We start from the raw sequence: 20,555 nt of genomic DNA, 5'->3' as shown, positions 1-20,555 counted from the left end.
GAATATTTTTTACCCTTGAGAAGCTTATATTCTATACTGTGGTAGGCAACATAAGAACCCCCCAAAATGTCCACATCCTAATCCCCTGGAATCTGTGAATATGTTACATTACTTGGCAAAAGGACTTTCCAGATGTGATTAAGGTTAAAGACTTTGAGGTGGAGAAATTAACCTGGATCATCCAGGTGGGACCAATGTAATCCTATGAGTCCTTAAAAGTGGAGAACCTTTCCTGGATTTGGTTAGAGAAAAATGAGATGATGGAAGAAGGGACAGAGACATGCAATATTTCTGGCTTTGAAGATGAAGAAAAGGACTCATAAACCAAGGAATATGAGTGGCCTCTAGAAGCTGTAAAAGGCAAGAAAATGGGTTCTCCCCTAGAGCTTCCAGAAAAGAATGACATCCTACTGACTCAGTTTTAGCCCAGTGAGACCCATGTTAGACTTCTGACCTATAGAACTGTTGGATAATAAATTTGTATTGTTTTAAGTCACCACATTTATAAGAATTTGTTATGGAAGCAATAGAAAACTATACCTATAGGAACAAAACTATACCTATAGGAATATATGTATATATAGAGAATTCATATATATATATACATGAATTGTGGCACAAAATATGACACTTCCCATGTTTTGCCAATTCAATTTTAACAATTTGAAGCAAAATATAGGAAGTACCATAGAGACAATGACCAAAGCCCTCTAAGAGTTGAGAGCAAAAAAGGGACAAAAAGGACTTCAAGAAGGAGTAGATATTTGATCTGGGTTTTTGACGTTGAATACAATTTCAAGAACTAGACATGGGAAGACAAATTCTAAGCAGAGGGAATGGGATTAACAAAGACAAGCGAGTGTGTAAATATGTACTATGTTGGGAAAGAGGTGGATAGATCAGTATTATGGTACAGTTTATTTTATTAATATTGCTAAAATATTTTTATTATTGAATATTTTTATGACTCACAAATTTATAAAATATTCAGAATGCAATGATATGCAGAAGCTTATGTTGGAATCAGATTGTAAAAAAGTTTTGAATATTAAGCAAAGTCTATTATTTTTATTTAACATATATTAAAAATAATAAATAGATATATTAAAAACTTGTTGCTTTAAAAAAAAGGTAGAGCCTTGGTCAACAATTACTTTAAAAAGGAAAATTTTCTGAGGAAGAAAGAAGAGAAAGATTAATTGGCAGGAGAATAGTTAGGAGTCCACTGAGCCTGTCTAGATGAGGTACTGACATCCGTCTAAATAAAATACAGCACATATGTCAACAAATTTTTGCACCCAAGTTCTGTAGTATTTCTTTCAAGGACTATTACTCTATGGTCAAGTTCCCTAGCTTGTGGACCATTGGGCATATGTGAAATTCAAGACCAATATGCTTAACATAAAATATATTTATAAGCAATTTAACTAACTTGAAACACATTATTTCAATACTCCCAATGCTGAAATAGTTTTGATCTTCAGAGCCTGCCTGCTTTTCTTGGTTGCACAGGAGGAGAGCATCTTAAATTTTCTACCTTCCTTGGTTTGGTCATAATTCTCCCAAACACTCTACTATGATCTCTGAGATGGGTCTGCTTCTATCCTTATAAGGTCCATTACCTGTATCATTAGATGCTGCCTGCCTCAGCTGTGGGCAACTCACACTTCAAGGATCTTGAAAACTTGACAATTTCTCCAGAAGGAGTAAAAAAAATTTCCTTGAGTTTACTTTTGCTCTCTGTGCTTTTCTTCTTACCAACTGTCTCCTGCTTTTTTTCTTATCTCCTGTTTTCTATGGAGCACTTCTCTCTCCAAATGTTCTACAGACTCCTTTGTTTAAGCCATTTCTCCCAAGGAACAGCCTTCAGTTTTATTTTATGGTGTTGTTCTAGGTGGGAAACATTGTAGATGTGACAGGCTTTGTGACAAGTGATGGACTGGATTAGGATGAGAAAGAATGAGAGGAATAAAGAGAGGATAAAGATGGTTGGAATATTTCAGTCTGGGTGCCTGTGAGAATATGATTCATTAACAGATAATGAAAATTAAGGGGGAATGGCTCAGATGGCCAAGGTTTGAATTTAGAACATGTTGAATTTGAGGCTGTAAATGCCTCATTTTAGCGGAGCTGAATAACAGATATTTGGAAATGGCAGTGTGGCCTGGTAGAAATAATGATTCTATGGTAAAATTTGTTGGTAGACATAAGGGAGGAGGACTTTAGAGGTGAAAATATGTGAGGAGAGTGAGTTTGAGAAGACACATGGAGAAGGAGAGAGGGGCAAAGAAAATAAAAGATCGCAGGCAGGTTGCTTTGTTATCTTTGACAGTCTTCCTTTTCTGCTATTGGTAAGAAGTCTAGTTGCCTCACTGTGGGTGTCTTCCTGGCCAACTTTTAACAACCAGAAGTCACTGTTCTTATTCTTGGACCCAGTGCCCTTGTCATTGTCCTAGGATATGGGGATTTGACAAATCTATTCTCTAGTGGTCTATCTCATTCAGTGCCATTTTACCACTAGAATTAAAAGTCCCCAAACTGAGCTGCATATCCCAGGTATACATTCTGCCTTTACATCATAGCAAAGTTCTCTCCAAGTTAATCTAGAGAGGGAAAACCCAAGTACTCTTCCCTTCTGAGTCTATGGCAATAAGCAATAATGAAAGTGTAGTCTTTGTGAATGAAAAAAATGATCTGCGCCCATGTTGGTACACTCCGGGAATACTTTAATGCCTCCAAATAGCTTTTGCTCTAATATATTTCCTTATAGTAATGGCTAGCTCAGTTGCACCCATGTGAAAAGATTTTAATTTGGTTAAATTTATACTAGGAGCTGTTGGAAATTAGAGCTTTGCAGGGATTCCCCCTCTCCTTTCATTGTAATTCTCATGTGAATTTCTTCCCTGCAAAGTTATGCAGCTCTCCATCTGGCCATATTCATAAGCTATTCTTCTTATAGAACTTTGATAAAATGCATCAGCTTCTTTGGAGTTAGATTAGCATCTTGATCTGAGAGCTTTCCAGGCTCTTCCTGCTGACAGGTGATGAAAACCTCATAAATAAAAATACTGCTTTGTTTGCCTCTATGATGTGATAGACCCTGTGGAAGAGAAAGACAATTAGATTTAAACATCTTTTCATTGGATGTTACAGATATTCTCTTCTTCAATGGCTTGACACTAATGCCCTCTCTTCTAGTGTTATCTACCATGAAGATTGTGTAATATCCCTGGAAAGTTAAATAGCACCCTTCAAACTAACATTTGCTTTTTCTAACTACTCTATAAATCTTCTCGGTAGAAGATGTAGATTCTTTGTGCTTCATTATCAATTACCATCATTCTAAATAAGGTTATAATGAATTAATTTGTTTTCTCCTAAGAATTTCATGTCCGAAATTAGTCAATAATAATTGACTGTCTATTCGGAATAAAACACCATAATAAAGTCTGCCTATGTTAGACTAGAGTTAGATACTTAAATCTGTGCCTCTAATTAGCATAGGTTAATAATTTGTAGATGACATTTAAGCACATAAGGCGATTCTGGGACACAAGATTCAGACTTAGGATCTGCTTGACTCGAGATATAGATGAATAAAGTTGAGATGGGACTTGATTTGACTTTATCAACATGTTGTTTGTGAGACTTCTACTTTTGATTTAAAGTGATTTGGGGGCAGGTGAGCTTATTACTATCAATAATACATTTATGATGAAGATGATCATAATAATTTATATTATTTGAGAATAAGGTGGTTAGTTTAGGGTCTGGAAGAGTACTCTGGCTGTAAGATTTGAAGAAATATGTCAGGACATCAGCATCGTGGCAATGTGAGATGTCCCCTTCAATCTACAATCAGTAAAATGTCCATAAGTCACCAAAAATTCCTCTGCACAACACACCAGGATGCCAGAAAATTCCACACATCTGTATATCTAAAGGTGGGTGGATTGGAGCACATAGAGGAGGAAAAACTGGGGGCACAGTGAAAGCAGTGCCTGTGTTCCTGCCCCCCCAGCCACAGCAGCTGACCCTGCCAGCCCAAAGAACCCAGGATCAGGAGAGGAGGCTGTGCACACAACTCTGGCTTCCTAGCAACAGCAGTGCCCACAGCCACAGGGAAGTAGACAGCAGCAGCAAGGCCTATGACCCTGTCTCTCCAGCTGTGGAAGTACCCATGACTCTGGCCCACCAATCTGCAGTAGTAGCACCTGTGAACCTGACAAGCCCAGAGGTAACAGAAGCACCCCTGGCTTCCCCCCTTTTCCCCTGTGGCAGCAAAGCCTGCAACCCCAGTCATGGTGGAAGCATCTGCCATCCCTGTACCCCAGGCAGCAATGCCAGCAACAGCCATGACACCAGCAGCAGCAAGGCACAGGAGACTCAAGAGGCATAAGCAGCAACAACAGGGGTACTGAGCAACACCTCTGGCAGAAGTGGTGGACGATGGAAACTGCTGATCTCAAATATAACTAGAGGTAGCTCAGGTAAGAGAAACCAAAAATTTGTGCTATAGTGCCACCTACTGAAAAACAAAAGAAAGATCTCTAATTACTAATGTTGAATTGTCAGAAGCAAGTAAAAAAAGCTTTACCTAAAGAAGAAATGTGTTTGTTACTTCAAATGCACAGGTAGACGAACAACCATCAAGCACCATGAAAAACATGGTAACATGGTATCATAAAAAGAAAATGACAAAACTCCATAAACCAAACTTAAAGTCATAGAATATTGTGATTGAACTAATAGAGAATTCAAGATAGCTGGCATGAAGAAACTCAAAGAGGTACAAGAAAACAGAAAGGCAATTCAGTGAGCTTAGGAATAAAGTTAATGAATAGAAGAAATACTTTACCAAAGAGATAGAAACTCTAAAAAAGAACTGAACTGAAATTTGGAGCTGAAGAACTCAATAAATGAGATGAAGAACACATTAGAAAGCACTGGAAATAGAGTAGATAATATGGAAGAGAGAATTAGCGAGCTCAAAGATAGAAATATAGAAATACAGGCAGAAGAGGAGAGAGAACTAAGATCTAAAAAAATTGTGGAGATTCTGTGAGAACTATATGACTTCACTGCGAAGGTCAACATAAGAATAATTGGTATCCCAGAAGGAGAAGAGAGGGAGAAGGAAGCAGAGAGTTTATTTAAATAATAGCTGAGAACTTTCCAAACCTGGGGAAAGAACTGGATATATAAGTCCATGAAGCTAAGAGAACACCAGATTACCTCAACACAAAAAGACTTTCTCCAAGACCATTACATTAGAACTGTCAGAAGTCAATGACAAAGACAGAATGGCCATCATCAAAAAATCTACAAACAATAAATGCTGGAGAAGGTGTGGAGAAAAGGGAACCCTCTTGCACTGTTGGTGGGAATGTAAATCGATACAGCCACTATGGAGAACAGTATGGAGGTTCCTTAAAAAACTAAAAATAGAACTATCATACGACCCAACAATCCCACTACTGGGCATATACCCTGAGAAAACCATAATTCAAAAAGAGTCATGTACCACAATGTTCGCTGCAGCACTATTTACAATAGCCAGAACATGGAAGCAACCTAAGTGTCCATAGACAGATGAATGGATAAAGAAGATGTGGCACATATATACAATGGAATATTACTCAGCCATAAAAAGAAACGAAATTGAGTTATTTGTAGTGAGGTGGATGGACCTAGAGTCTGTCATACAGAGTGAAATAAGTCAGAAAGAGAAAAACAAATACCATATGCTAACGCATATATATAGAATCTAAAAAAAAAAAAAAAAAAAGGTTCTGACGAACCTAGGGGCAGGAGAGGAATAAAGATGCAGACGTAGAGAATGGACTTGAGGACATGAGGAGGGGGAAGGGTAAGTTGGGATGAAGTGAGAGAGTGGCGTGGACATATATACACTACCAAATGTAAAATAGATAGCTAGTGGGAAGCAGCCACATAGCACAGAGAGATCAGCTTGGTGCTTTGTGACCACCTAGAGGGGTGGGATAGGGAGGGTGGGAGGGAGACGCAAAATGGAGGAGATATGGGGATATATGTATATGTATAGCTGATTCACTTTGTTATAAAGCAGAAGCTAACGCACCATTGTAAAGCAATTATACTCCAATAAAGATGTTAAAAAAAAAGTCAAAAAAATCAATGACAAAGAAAGAATTTTAAAGGTAGCAAGGAAGGAAGGACAGTAACCTACAAAGGAACCCCCATTAGGCTTTCAGCAGATTTCTCAGCAGAAACTCTATAGGACAGGAGAAAGTAGAATGATGTATTAAAAATATTGAAAGATAAAAACTTTCAGCAAGAATACTCTGTCCAGCCAAGGTATCCTTCAGATCTGAATGAAAAATAAAGGCTTTCTCAGACAAACAAAAGCTGAGGGAGTTCATCACCACTAGACCTGCCTCACGAGAAATGTTGAAAGGAGCTCTTCTACCTGAAATGAAAAGGCAAAAGTACACAAAACTTTGAGTAAGGTGATAAATAGACAGAATCATAAAATTGCAATTTTATATCAGAATAGGCTGTTAAACACTTAATTGTAGCATACAGTTTAAAGGGAAAGAAATCAGTAAGGATAACTATAGTAACTTCAGTTTGGTAACAAACTCACAAGGTAAAAAGGAATAATTTGAGACAACAAAAACATAAAAGGGGAAGAGGAAAAGGAGAGAACTCATATAGGCAGTAAAGATAAAATGCTATCAGTAGAAAAAGGACTATTTTATCTATAAGACATTATATACAAACCACATGGTAATCACAAAATATAAATCTAGAGCAGAGACACAAAACAAAAAAAAGAGGGAACTGAGAAAACATCTTAGAAAACTACCAAACTAAAATGGCAGATAGAAACACAAGAAAAAGAAAAATGGAGGTGTAGAGCAACCAGAAAACAAAGGATAAAATGGCAGTACTAAGTCCTCATTTATCAACAGTCACTCCAAGTGTAAATGGATTAAATTCATCAATCAAAAGTCACAGAGTTACTGGCTGGATTAAAAAAAAAAAAAAAAAAAACAAGACCCAATGATATGCTGGCTCTGGGAGACTCTGTTCTGAAGATGAATATAGGCTCAAAGCAAAGGAATGGAAGATGATACGCCAAGCAAATAGAGGCCAAAAGAAAGTATGGTGCAGACATACTCATGTTAGACCATCTAGCCAAAAAAGGTAACAAGAAATGAAAATGGATATTATATTATGATAAAGGGGAAGCATAAGAAAGAAAACATAACTGTCAGTAAGGAGCACCAGAATATATAAAGCAATTATTAACAGACCTAAAGGGCAAATCTGACAGTAACACAATGTTAGCAGGGGCTATAACATTCCACTTACAACAATGGATAGATCACCCAGACAGAAAGTCAACAAGGAAAAATGGCCAAAAATAAAATATTAGACCAGATGGATGTAATAGATTTATATAGAACATTCCATTCAAATGCAGCATAATGATGCATTCTTCTTAAGAGCACATGGAACATTCTCAAGGAGCGATCATATGTTGGAACACAAAATAAGTCTCAACAAATTAGTGAAGAGTGAAGTAATATCAAGCATCTTTTGCAAGCACAATGAAATTAGAAATCAACTACAAGAAGAAAACTGATAATGTCACAAATAGGTGAAGATTAAACAACATGCTACTGAGCAACTATTGGGTCAATGCAGAAATCAAAGAACAAATCCATAAATACCTGATGACATATGAAAATGAAAATAAAACACACCAAAATCTGTGGAATGCAGCAAAGGCAGTTCTAAAAGGGGAGTTTATAGCAATACAGGCCTATCTTGAGAAACAAGAAAAATCTCAAATAAACAACCTAACCTTACAACTAAAGGAACTAGAGAAAGAAGAACAAACAAAGCCCAAAGTTAGTAGGAAAAAGAAAATAATAAAGATCAGAGTGGAAATAAATGAAACACAGACTAAAAGACAATAGAAAAAATCAATGAAACCAAGAACTTGTTCTCTGAAAAGATAAACAAAATTGACAAACCTTTAGTTAGACTCACTAAGAAAAAATGAGAGAAGGCTCAGTTAAATAAAATCAGAAATGAGAGAAGAAAAATTACAATGGAAACCACAGAAATACAAAAGATTATAAGAGAATATTATGAACAGCTATATACCAACAAATAGGACAACTTAGAAGAAATGGGCAAATTCTGAGAATCATACCACCTTCCAAGATTGAATGATGAGAAATGGAAAATCTGAAGAGACTGATCACTAGTAAGGAAATCAAAAACCTCCCCTAAACCAAAGGTCCAAAGCCAGATGGCTTTGCAGGAAAATTCTAACAAACATTCAAAGAAGAATTCACACCAATCCTTCTCAAAGTCTTCCAAAAAATTGAACACCAATCCTTCTCAACTCTTCCTAACACATTTTACAAGGCCAGCATTTACCCTAATATCAAAACCAGAGAAAAACAACACAGAAAAGATAATTACAGGCCAATATTGCTGATGAACATAGGTGCAAAAAATCCTTAACAAAATATTAGCAAACCAAATACAACAATACATTAAAAGGATCATACACCATGATCAAATGGGATCTATTCCATGGATGCAAGGGTGGTTCAACATCCACAAATCAATCAACATGATACACCATATTAAAAAAATAAAAAATAAAAATCACATGAACATCTCAAAAGAGACAGAAAAAGCATCTGACAAGATTTAACAGCCATTTATGACAAAACTAAATAAAATGTGTATGGAAGGAATGTGCCTCAACATAAGAAGGCCATATATGACAACCTACAGCTAACATCATACTCAATGGTAAAAAAACTGAAAGCTTTTCCTCTTAAGATCAGGAACAAGACAAGGATGTCCACTATCAGTACTTTTATTCAACATGGTATTGGAAGTCCTAGCCACAGCAATCAGACAAGAAAAAGAAATGAAAGATATCTAAATTAGAAGGGAAGAAGTAAAACTGTCACTATTTGCAGATAACATGATACTATGTATAGAAAACCCTAAAGACTCCACCAAAAAACTATTATAACTAATACAATAAGTGAAGTTGTAGGGTATAATATTAATACACAGAAATCTGTTGCATTTATATACACTAATAATGAACTATCAAAAAGAGAATTCAAGAAAACAATTCCATTTAAAATTTCATCAAAAAGAATAAAATACCTAGGAATAAATTTAACCAAGGAGATGAAAGACCTGTACACTGAAAACTTAAACACTCTTGAAAGGAACAGAAGAAGATACAAAGAAATGGAAAGATATTCTGTGCTCATGGATTGGAAGAATTAATATTGTTAAAATTTTCATATTGCCTAAAGCAGTCTACAGATTCAATGTAATCCCTATCAAAATCCCAGTAACATTTTGCACAGAAATAGAACAAAAAAATCCTAAAATTTATATGGAACCACAAAAGATCCTGAATAGCTAGAGCAATCCTGAGGGAAAAAAAAAAAAAACAAAGGTAAAGGTATCACACTTCCTGATTTCAAATTATTCTAAAAAACTGTAGTAATCTATACAACATGGTATTAGCAAAAAAAAAAAAAAAAAAAAAAAAAAAAAAAAAAAAAAATTGACTCTGAGATCAATGGAACAGAGTTGAGAGCCCAGAAATAAACCCATACGTATATGGGCAATTAATTTATAACAAAGGAGCAAAGAATGTACAATAGAGAAAGGATAGTCTCTTCAGTAAATAGTGTTGGGGAAAGCTAGACAGCCAGCCACATGCAAAAGAGTGAAACTAAAGCACTTTCACACCATACACAAAAATCAACTCAAAATTGCTTAAAGACTTGAATATAAGCCCCGGAACCATAAAATTCCTAGAAGAAAATATAGGCAGTGTGCTCTTTGACATTTTACCAATATCTTTCTGGATATCTCCTCAGGCAAGGGAAACAAAAGGGAAAATAAACAAATGGGACTATATCAAACTAAAAAGCTTCTGCATGGCAAAGAAAACCATCAACAAAATGAAAAGACAACATAATGAATGGGAGAATATATTTGCAAATGGTATATCTGATAGAGGTTAATATGCAAAATATGTGAATAACTCATATAACTCAAAAACAAAAAGAACAATTTGATTTAAAAAAAAACTGGCAGAGGATTTGAATATAGATGGCCAACAGGCACAGGAAAAGATGTTTGACATCACTAATTATTAGGAAAATTCAAATCAAAACCATAGTGAGATATCACCTCATGTCTGTTAGAATGGCTATTACCAATAAGGCAAGAAATAACAAGTACTGGAGAGGGTATGGAGACAAGGAAACTCTGATACACTGTTGATGGGAATGTAAATGTAAATGTAAATTGGTACAGAAACTATGGAAAACAGTATGGAGATTCCCCCCAAAATTAAGAATAAAACTATCACATGATCCAGCTATTTTACTTCTGGGTACTTATCTGTAGACTATGAAAACACTAATTTGAAAAGATATATTCACCCCTAAGTTTATTGCAGCAGCATTTACAATAGCCAAGATATGAAAACAACCTAAGTGTGCATCAGTGGATGAATGGATAAAGAAGATGTGGTATGTTATAAACCAACGTTACCTCAATTAAAAAAAAAAAAAAGAAAAAGAGTCAGTGTCTCAAGTCAAAGTTAAAGAGATTTAGGGAAAGAAAGAGAAGTATGTGGTCTCAAAAACAAAAGTCTGAAGGACATAAAGAAGACTAGCAGATTTTACCTGGAGTGTAGCTCCCTGGTCTGTTGGGAAAATATCTGTGATTGAGTGATGAGGATGAAGATTCCCTACTAATAATCAGACTGATTCAAGAAAGAGCTCGTGGAGAGACATGTGAAAATGGTAGAAAAAATAATTTTGTGTCTTGAAGCATATTCAAAATTCTCATCTTGGGATAAATTGGAATTTTAAAGTTTTTCTGAATATAGAGTTTTAAATATTTGTATTTATTTAGATATTTGTCTCATTCACATTCTCAAGACTGATGTTGTCCCTTACAAGCTATTTTCCACCTTAAATAATTCCCATTATCTTCCATACACTTTGAAAACATTTTAAAAATAAATTGTACCAGAAAATAAGTTATTTTATTTTCTAAAGTGTGGAGAAATTTATAATGCATTGCCTTTACATATGAACACTTCCTAAAGTTAAACTCTACTTTGGGGAAAAACAATTGCCTAAGAAGGCTGTTAAAATTTTAGGCCAACTTTGATCAACAATTTATGCCTAAGTTATGTTGCCTAGTGATAGAAGATCAAGAGTAAGTTTTCTTAAAATACCAGCTATGATTTCAGAAAACTGTCAGTCTCATCATGTTTGTATTATGGGAAGGAATCCTAAATGCAACAGAGATAAAAAAAGAAAATAGTCAGGAGCCATATGGAACTTTATCATTTGCTGCCAAGAAATTGTCTTCCGTTTTAAAAAGCCAAAGACATCCAAGATGTATAGAGGAAAATAATTATACATGCAATGATGCATTTAATTGAGTGGCATTGATTGGAAAGATGGAATGAGATGTTTGTTTTTAAGAAATTATTTAATGTACTGGTTGTGAATTGAGTGATCCCAAATGAATTTTCTGATCATAATATTTTTATTTACTTTTGGTTAGCTTCAGATTTCCATTCATAAGCACACTTTAAGTTGGCCCTTTACTTGTTAACTTCTACAGGATTGTGTGCATGAGTGTGGGGGTGGAAGGGGAGTTTTTTGTTTAAACTAGAGAAAGCAGAGTGATATACTTTGTAAGATATTTAAAACATATATGAAATTAAGATGAAATAACTTGGTCCAAGTAACTCATGTTGGTTTGAAATCACAGAATGAAACTGAGTATTAGAATCAAATAACTTTGAGTCTTATTAAATTGCATTTGCCAACTCCTGACATGAAAATTATAGACTGAGGAACAGAGGAACAAATGGCTCATAGCTCCATGTGAGATGGTGGTGTTCATAGTGTAGTAGGCTTAGAAGAAGGGATCTCTGGGCAAGAGGTCTCAGTTTTAGCTCTGAGGAGGGTACATCTTTTTATGTTAGAAAATGGAGGCTGAAAAGAAGTCATTGAACAAACACACAGTTTTCCTCAGAAACGGAAGACCTGATTAGCTGTGGTCTGACTTAGTTCATCTATCTGTTTGTTGTATGTGGTTGCTGTGTTTTTATTTGTATTGAGGTATAATACACCTATAGAAAAGTACACCTGTCATAATCACACATAATTCAGGTTGGAGGTTGCTGTATGAAGGGTGCATGGGTCTATGGAGAAGTAAGAGAAGGTCTTAGTGTAGGGAAGTCTGGCCATGCTTTTAAGAAATAGAACTAGACAACTCATAAAAGCATAGTAGAGAAAAAAGAAACACAATTTTAACCTTATATGGCAGCCTATATTTTTGGTTTGGAAGCTTAAATTCTTTTATCAGCTGGTTATGGCCATCAGTGCTGCTGTGGCCCTTCTGATATCACTCTGACTTTCATAGGTTTTTGGGAATTTACCACACTCATTTTGATGGCATTTTTCTTCTCCATAGTGAGGGGTCCTTGTTTTCCCTCCTGTCATCAAACAGATTAAGGATGGGCACTCTCTCCATCTATCTATTCATTCTTTCTTTAGAGCCTAGTATAGGGCCTCATTCTTTGTTTCTTATAAATAAAGGTCCTTGTGCAAAACTCTTTTATTTAGCTCACCCTTTCAGTTTCTCACGGCTTCTCAGGGGTAGTTTGTCTTAAGATACCTTGAGCAATGTTGTATAATTCAGCATCCCAGACCATCTTTTGGAACATGCAGTTGCAGATGACCCCACATGGTATGGGGCACCTGGTTGTTCTCTTACCTTAGGATGAGCTCCCTGCCCATCAGGTTAGAGCTTCTAGGAGTGAACATGGGGTAGATTAGCTCTCTGTGGTACCCTTGGGAAGACCTTCTACTACATCCATGGAAGAAAGCAATGCTAAAAATGATTGAGGTATAGGTTTGCTGTGCTGATCTTTTCCAAGTCAACTTCTCATTTTCTCTCTCTCCCCCAGTTAATGGGTATATGAATGAATGTGTATGTTTGTGTGGGTGACTCACACATTTTAATGTAGAACTTTATAGAGGTGAATTTCAGTGAGTTTTTTTCTTTTTCATACACAAGACCACATCAATGAAAAAGAAACACTCTTGAGCTGTTGACTGGCTTTCACCACTTATTATGTGAGAAAGGAAATGTCAGTAACTTAAAAGAAATTTTAAGATCAATGTGTTTGAGCTTTTCTGATTTTAAAATCCTTTACAGAAACTTGTCAAAAAGGTTATATAATGGAAACAGGGAGGCAGAAACTTCTCAGGGTACTGGGAATTTTCTTTGTTTCCCCTGAGAGCAAAAGGTAGAGAAGTGGAGCCTTATTCTGGGGAGAACGAACCCCCACCCCCAGCACAAGTGTCAGTGTCCATTAGTTATGTGCAGTTATTGCTTTTTAGGAACTACTGCTCTGATTTACAGGGAAACAAAGACTGGGCTACACCATGTATTCACAAGAGCCATGGTGAAATAATTGGTGAAGTAAAGGTGGTAAATGAACCAATTGTTAGGGTAGTTCAGGCCTAAATGGACTTTCTGCTGAGGTGACCTGAAGTTGCCCTAATTCTTCCTTTGTTCCAGTTGTATAGATCGGTTTAGAAATGTGGTAGGTTGACATGTCAGACTGTGACTTTATTCTGTCTCTGGAATAACCAAGGATGTTTTAGAAAATCAATTTGCTCTCTTCAGGAGGATTCCACTGAAGTATAGGAACATAGTCTTTTGGGGAAAAGTTCCTCTGAAGATGGACACGGTTTCATTTCTGTTTCATTAACTCTTACTGCAGAGAAGATGATGGATAAACTTAGTTATTTGCTGCTTCTCTTATTAAGGGTTTTATCCATTTCTTTTCAACGTAGAAGAATATGGGAGCCTAAACGTGATTACTGAGATTTGTCATTTTCAGTAGCTCAGGGTTCTCCCTGAAATAAACTAAAGGCATCTGCTTTCAACACTCATGTCATAAAACCACAAGTGAGAGGGAAATGTGTGAACTTTCAAGCCCCAGACAATGATGCATTTAAAAAGAATTGTTGCTATGACTGTGGAAATATTTTCCTCCCAGTTGCTGTTTATGCATTTTGTGTGTGTGTATATATGTTTGCTCAGATGTATGTCACCTACTCAAGAATTCTGAATTCAAGAATTTTGCATCAGAACTTATTACTCACTTCATTAGATTAAGATGTAGAATTGTTAGCATTTTTTTTAGAGCTGCAAGTTGTCTACGTGATTAATGTAAAATGAAAAATTTAGCCAAATATCCTGTTAACACACACACACATTGTTTATAGAAATTAAAGCATGTATACTTCCTTTTTTGTGAAAATTTTTTACCTTAAAGCAATTTTAAGAAAAATTGATCTCTACTTTGGCATTCTAAATCTGCTTTATAAAAAATTATGACTTTTTAAAAAAAGATATGACACTCTTAATCAAAGTGAAATTAGATAAAATAAAGTAAAATTCAAAAGCAGCAACCTTTCTTTTCCTTTAGTGAAGCAGTGTCTGTGGTGGAAGTTGCCCTGGAATGAGTCTGAGGAGAGCAGTTCTGTGGAATGCAAGTGATGATTCTTAACCTTCTTTGGCCTTTGTTCCCTCTCCTGCAAAGCTAGAGCCATAGAGAACTATCTCTGGGTTCCCTCCCCCATCTGCTCCTTCAGGTCTAAACACTATTTCGCTTTCTCTGCTATGCACACACCACTATTTGACATTCCTTTGGGAATACTTGGGAATATTTTGGGAATACCCAATACTTGCAGTATGTAGCTCTGTTTTCAAATAGTATTCAGGAGAGAGAAAACTCCAAGGCGGCAGATCCGGCATTCTCAAATTTTAAAGCTCAACTGAGAAGAAAAGAATTCATTCAGAGAAGCATATAAGTTCCACTTGACTAAATCTTTGCACTTTCCACACACCTTCATTAGGGAAGGTGAGGACCCATCTCTAATGGCTGTGGTTGACAGTTTTGATTGTACAATATTTTGACTTGCACTTCAGAGTTCCCTCAATGTCTCCATCTATGTCCATGGGTAACTCTCAAAATACAACAGCTGTGCCATCTGTTTCAAATATTATTTCAGCCCTTGCTGTTTTGGGATAAATTTCATAAAGTATATTGCATACACACACATTTAATTGAACAAATGAGAAGCCTTTCCAGTTTAAAAAAGCTTCCTAAATGACAAGGAGTGTCCAATTTCCATTCAAATGGTTACTCTGGGGCTTTAAAATGTGTGAATTCATCTAACAGAGGCTGGTGGTGTACTTTGAGGCAGATGGCTTGATTCTGTGCAGAAAAAAATTAAGTGGATTTTACTATCAATCTTTTTTTTTTTGGCAAAACACTGACATAATAAAGATGTATGTTACTGAGAATGCTTTTTAATAATGATTCTACCTTATGTTTTCCCCCAAGAATATGGTTAACTGACTAGGAAAATCTATTTAGAGATTTTGTGTTTATCTATAGTGATCAGCTTAGGAAAAAAAAAGAAGCCCACTAACCAAATTGCTGAAATACAAAAGGAAAATAATGCTCTACAGCTTTCTAAAGGAGTCCAAGAGGAAAGGAATGCCCAAGTTTATCTGCTTTTTCTCCTGCTAAATAGCTGTGAAGTCAGTAATTTGACTATTTTGAAGGAAGGAGAAGGGATTTCATTTCATGTAAGAGTGTCTTTAGAGAAGAATCTTCAGCGGGTGTTACAGATGTTTTGTCCAAGACACTTTGCATATTTAATACCAGCAGTTTTAGAGGTAAGTCATTGGAATGATTGCGTGTACTCTCAAATTTAGACTCATGTTAGCAGGTGTCAAAATTATGTCAAAAGCTCTGTGCTCTAAAGGTCCTTTTAAATCTTGCCTGCCTTATGAACATTATAATTTACCCCTGCCAAATCCACTCCACTTTTCTTCCATTTGTAGTTTGCATAATTGCTGAGTTCTTGGTTAGTTCTTGATTAGTTAAAACCAATCATGTGTCTCATCCCTCTTGGAAATGATTGTTTAGCAGCCTAAGCCAATCAACCCATTGCTTTCTTTGGCATCAGTTATTGGTTTAGGACTAAGCATATGACTTACGTTGTCCCAATTGGTCTGAAAGAAAAAACATTTCTTTGATAGCTTGGAAAAAGTGCTTTCTTCCTTCCAGTGGACATGGATAGGGAAGCATATAGCCTTTACTACTACTGACAACTTCTTGGAAACATAAAGAAAACTGACCTTAGGATTAAGTGAACAATGAAGATAGTAGGATGAAATGTAGTAGGAAGAGCTTTGATAATATAACTGAGACTTTGAGTTCATCGCTCTAAAGTCCACTACGCCTCTGGACTTCCCCTTGTGTTATCCAGTGCTCATGGTTAGAATAATTCTTATTGTTCATGCCAGTTGGAGGGAGTCTTTGTTTTTTAAGTGTAAAGGTTTTTTTTTTTTTTAATGTGTAACATAGGCAAAATTATGTCAATAAAACGTTATTTTAAGAAATTTCACATGTGTGATTCCTTCCACAGCCAATCATGTTAGTTCCTCCAAACTCTGAGAAATAATCTTCAAGATAGACCTTTGAAATATAACTTTTGCTTAATCTATCATTGTCATGTCCATCCACAATTCTTTTAGTTGGACTTCTTTGATCTCCACTTGGGTATGGAACTACTTAAAACAGTCCCCACCTGTAATCTTTGGGGTCTGTTTTCTTCAAGCAATGTACTTTAGAGCCATGTTCAGGATCAGAGTAGATGGATGTGCCTGGTTCTCAACTGCAGACACTCTCTAACCATGAATAAGTTCAAATTACATTCACTCCTAAGCAATCACATCCTAGAGTAGTACAGATCATTGGGATATGCCAATACCTAATATAAAAAAATTCTACTATTAGGTCTTTCATAGTTTCTGCAGCTCTGCCTTGTGGTTCTTTCCCATGGATCTAATACGTACTTCTGTGAGTAAATAGAACCACATGTTTACTCTGTGAGGTGTTTCCAATGATGTGGGTCTTCAGCTAAGCCCTTTGGGGATAGACTTCAGCTGGAGTAAGGTTTTTTGATACTTGCAGCTAAAATCATCCTAACAGATACACCTGAGGATGTGGCTCAATTGTGCATGTCATGAGACTGTTTCCCAGTCATGGGTGGCAGGTCTTATTTCTCTGCTCTGATACTACTGTATTGTTTTTGATATGAAGGGTATTTACTGGAGGCAAATAATGCTATAAAAAATTATTTATGTAATGGGGGTATTGGAGTTACTATGTAGTAGAGCCTAAAACGTCCACATAATCTTTGATTGATTGAAGGTGGTTATTTCCTCACTAAGCCAGTGGTTCTCAAGTAGTCCCCCAAAGTCCTGATGCCTGGTTTCCTCCCCAACGTGCTTAGAAACTGTCACTCTTCTCCTCACAGCAAGAAACAATCTGAAGAAACTGGAAATCAATAACTCTTCTTAGATCCATCGGAGAATTGAAGTGACAGGGCAAATTGCCACCTAGAAAACTGGAGAGACAAATGAATACAGAGAATCACAGCTCAGCAGGAGCACAAGCCTGTTGGAGCCAGTTGCAGGTAGAAACACCTACATGGTAATTGATAAACTTCTAGAGGCTGATTGTGCACAAGCTTGAAAGTTAAAAACTCCCTGGGACCCAGTCTTAGGGGGAAACCCTCACACTTTCATGACATGTACCCGCAGGAACCCCACCAAGTTCTCACTGTGAAGATCAGAGAAAAACCCCTTTGTGCTCTGGGTAAGGCAAAAGTAAGGATTTTGAAAGGTGCCCAGAGTGTCCTCCACAACAAAGTCTTACCCTCCAGGAAAACAGCTTTACCAGAGTATCATCTAACATGGAGTGGGGCAGTTAGACAGCTGGGCCCCCTATAGCATTTCTGCCTCACATAAGAGTAGAAAAAATGTTAAGAAACTTTTCTGAAAGTCACAGCTTAGGGACTCAGTGTTGCTGAAAAACAAGGCATCTGTTCACCGGTGCCAAATAGAAATGCAGAGACAAAGCTTTGGAGGAGTAGAAAAGAGTAGCTTTATTACTTTGCCAGGCAAAGGGGGCCACAGCAGGCTAACGCTCCCAAGACTGTGCCCCCCTTCCTGGGAAATAGGAAGGGATCTTATAGTTTTAGAGTGGAAAATAGGGCTGTAGCTAAGGATCAGGGCTGAAGTAGTCTTTTTTAAAAAATATTTATATATTTTACTTTATTTATTTTTTAATTATTTTTGGCTGTGTCGGATCTTAGTTGTGGCATGCGGGATCTTCATTGCAGCATGTGGGATCTTTCGTTGTGGCACACAGGCTTCTCTCTAGTTGTGGCATGTGGGTTTTCTCTCTCTAGTTGTGGTGCATGGACTCCAGAGCACCTGGGCTCTGTAGTTTGTGGCACGCGGGTTCTCTAGTTGAGGAGCGTGGGCTCAGTAGTTGTGGCATGTGGGCCGACCAGGGATTGAACTCATGCCCCCTGCATTGGAAGGTGGATTCTTTACCACTGGACCACCAGGGAAGTCCCAGGGTGATGTAGTCTTGCATTCTTCTTTCCTCCTGGAGACATTGAGATCATTAGGGCTGGTGTCAGGTGATTCTGGAACAGGTTCTGGTGGTCCTCGAGGTTATCGTTCTGTGACCTTCTTTCTGGAATGAAGAATGCTCACAAAGGAAAGGAGTGTTAGGGTGTGTTGTCTTGGAGAAGTAAACATCAGGTGCGTAGTACAACTTTAGCTAGAGGGCAATCATTTTCAGAGTGCAATTAAGCAAGGAAGGAGGGGAAAAAAACGTCTGTAGGAGACCAGTTGAATGGGTGGAAAGAATAAGGGCTGAATAAGGGCTAACGTAATAGGGGTGCCTCAACTAGTTTCTGCTACAGCATCAGGCCCACTAAAAAATGGGGATTTAGTCATAAGACATAGAATACTTCCTTCCCAGGACCTTAGCACCACATCAATAGGGCTCTGATATAGTAACAGTAAATTACAACTGAAAGAGCTGAAGGAGACACAGACTCTATCTGAAGAGGATATTCTAGGGAAACTCAAAGAAAACAGGGGAGAAAAAATAAGTTCACTAGAGGAAATTGAAGCCTCTAATAGTTCTAGCCATAGCAGACAGTATGCACAGCCTAACTCCTAGTGAGATAAACCTAAAACTTCACACTAAAGGCCTCAGTTCCCATTATCCAATACATTACATAGAGCTTTCAACAAAAAATGACAAAGCATGCCAAAAGGCACAAAACCAAACACAACAACATCCTCTCTCCCCCAAATAAAACAGACCAAAGAGTCAAAATGAGCATTAGAACAAGACTCAGAAATTTTGGAATTGAAGTGTAATCCCAGGATGAGCAGCATCTGCTTCCCATGTTAGAACTGCAAACTCTTGGATCCTACCCTCAATGTATTGAATCAGAAACTCTGGGTGGGGGACCCCATCAGCCCGAGCTTTAACAAGACCTCCAGGTGGTTGTGTTTGAAGACCACTGCAGGAAGCATATCAAGCAGATGTGAAATTTGTAAACTCTTGTGTTTCTTTATATTCTCAGAAATAGAATAATAACATTTTTGTTATCCTAGTAGCAAGGTGATTCAAAATGTAAAGAACCCACTAAAGGCATTGTTTATGACTTTGACTTTTAGTTTTGCCAAGCAATATCATTGCTAATGAATTATTTTGGGTGACTGCATGTGGTATAGAGTTCCCCCAGCTGTGTGTGTTTGTGTGACACTTACCACCTGACCTGGGAACCTTATTGCCAGTGGACAACGAGGCAGAAGATGTTTAAATCTGGATAAAGAGTACAGGACCTTTGAGGTTTTCTCAGGGCAGGATTGTCAGGCCCTGTGGCCTCAGAAGTTTTACCTATGGTTAGTTTTTTATGAAGCGAGTTTAGGAAAGGGAGAGGGTGTTAACATGTGCCCTTCTAAAGGCAGATTGTGTTTTTATCTGGGACTTGGTTAATTCAGTGCTCAGCTGCCCTCTGGCCTGATCACAGTTCTGCAGACCGCTGAGAGTCAGTTGTTAAGCCTAATGATGATTATTTAGAACTTCCCTGAGACTCTGATGTCAAAGGTCTGCTTTTAGGTTTTTGATCACAGTTTTCTGTCTTAGGTTGCCCGTTATGTGGTCACATACTGCTGCATTCCTGCTCACACACTGGGAGCCTCTCTCTTCTTGGTGCCTCCTATTAAGTGATGATAAATGTTTTCTATCCAGCTCGAGAAGAATCATAACTTGCTAATACTTGCAGAGGCCTCCTAATCTTACATTGGAGAAAACTGAAGTCTGCAGAAGGAAGGTAATTTACTTCATTCATTCATTTGTTCAAAAATACTTATTGAGCACCTACTATGTGCCAGGCACTGTTTAATAATGGCAATGATAATAGCAAAAACATGATTGGAATAAAGGAATCATAATTCCTATGCCAGTGCTCTCGTCACCTATCCTGCTTCTTAAAAGGCATTTGAATAAAACA

At 37.1% G+C, this 20,555-nt stretch overlaps 1 long non-coding RNA gene and 1 other non-coding gene across 3 annotated transcripts in view; one reads left to right on the top strand and one right to left on the bottom strand.

Moving 5' to 3' along the window:
* The window catches only part of LOC132365465 (uncharacterized), a 167,962-nt gene that overhangs the window by 44,762 nt on the left and 102,645 nt on the right, over window positions 1-20,555 (top strand). The window lies entirely within an intron of this gene.
* On the bottom strand, window positions 16,984-17,113 carry LOC132365625 (small nucleolar RNA SNORA18). Its single transcript, XR_009503152.1, has one exon. It is a non-coding gene; the product is annotated as a small nucleolar RNA SNORA18 (small nucleolar RNA).

This window comes from Balaenoptera ricei, chromosome 4, assembly GCF_028023285.1.
Source record: "Balaenoptera ricei isolate mBalRic1 chromosome 4, mBalRic1.hap2, whole genome shotgun sequence".
NCBI lineage: Eukaryota > Metazoa > Chordata > Mammalia > Artiodactyla > Balaenopteridae > Balaenoptera > Balaenoptera ricei.
This window is presented reverse-complemented; position numbering and strand designations above follow the sequence as displayed.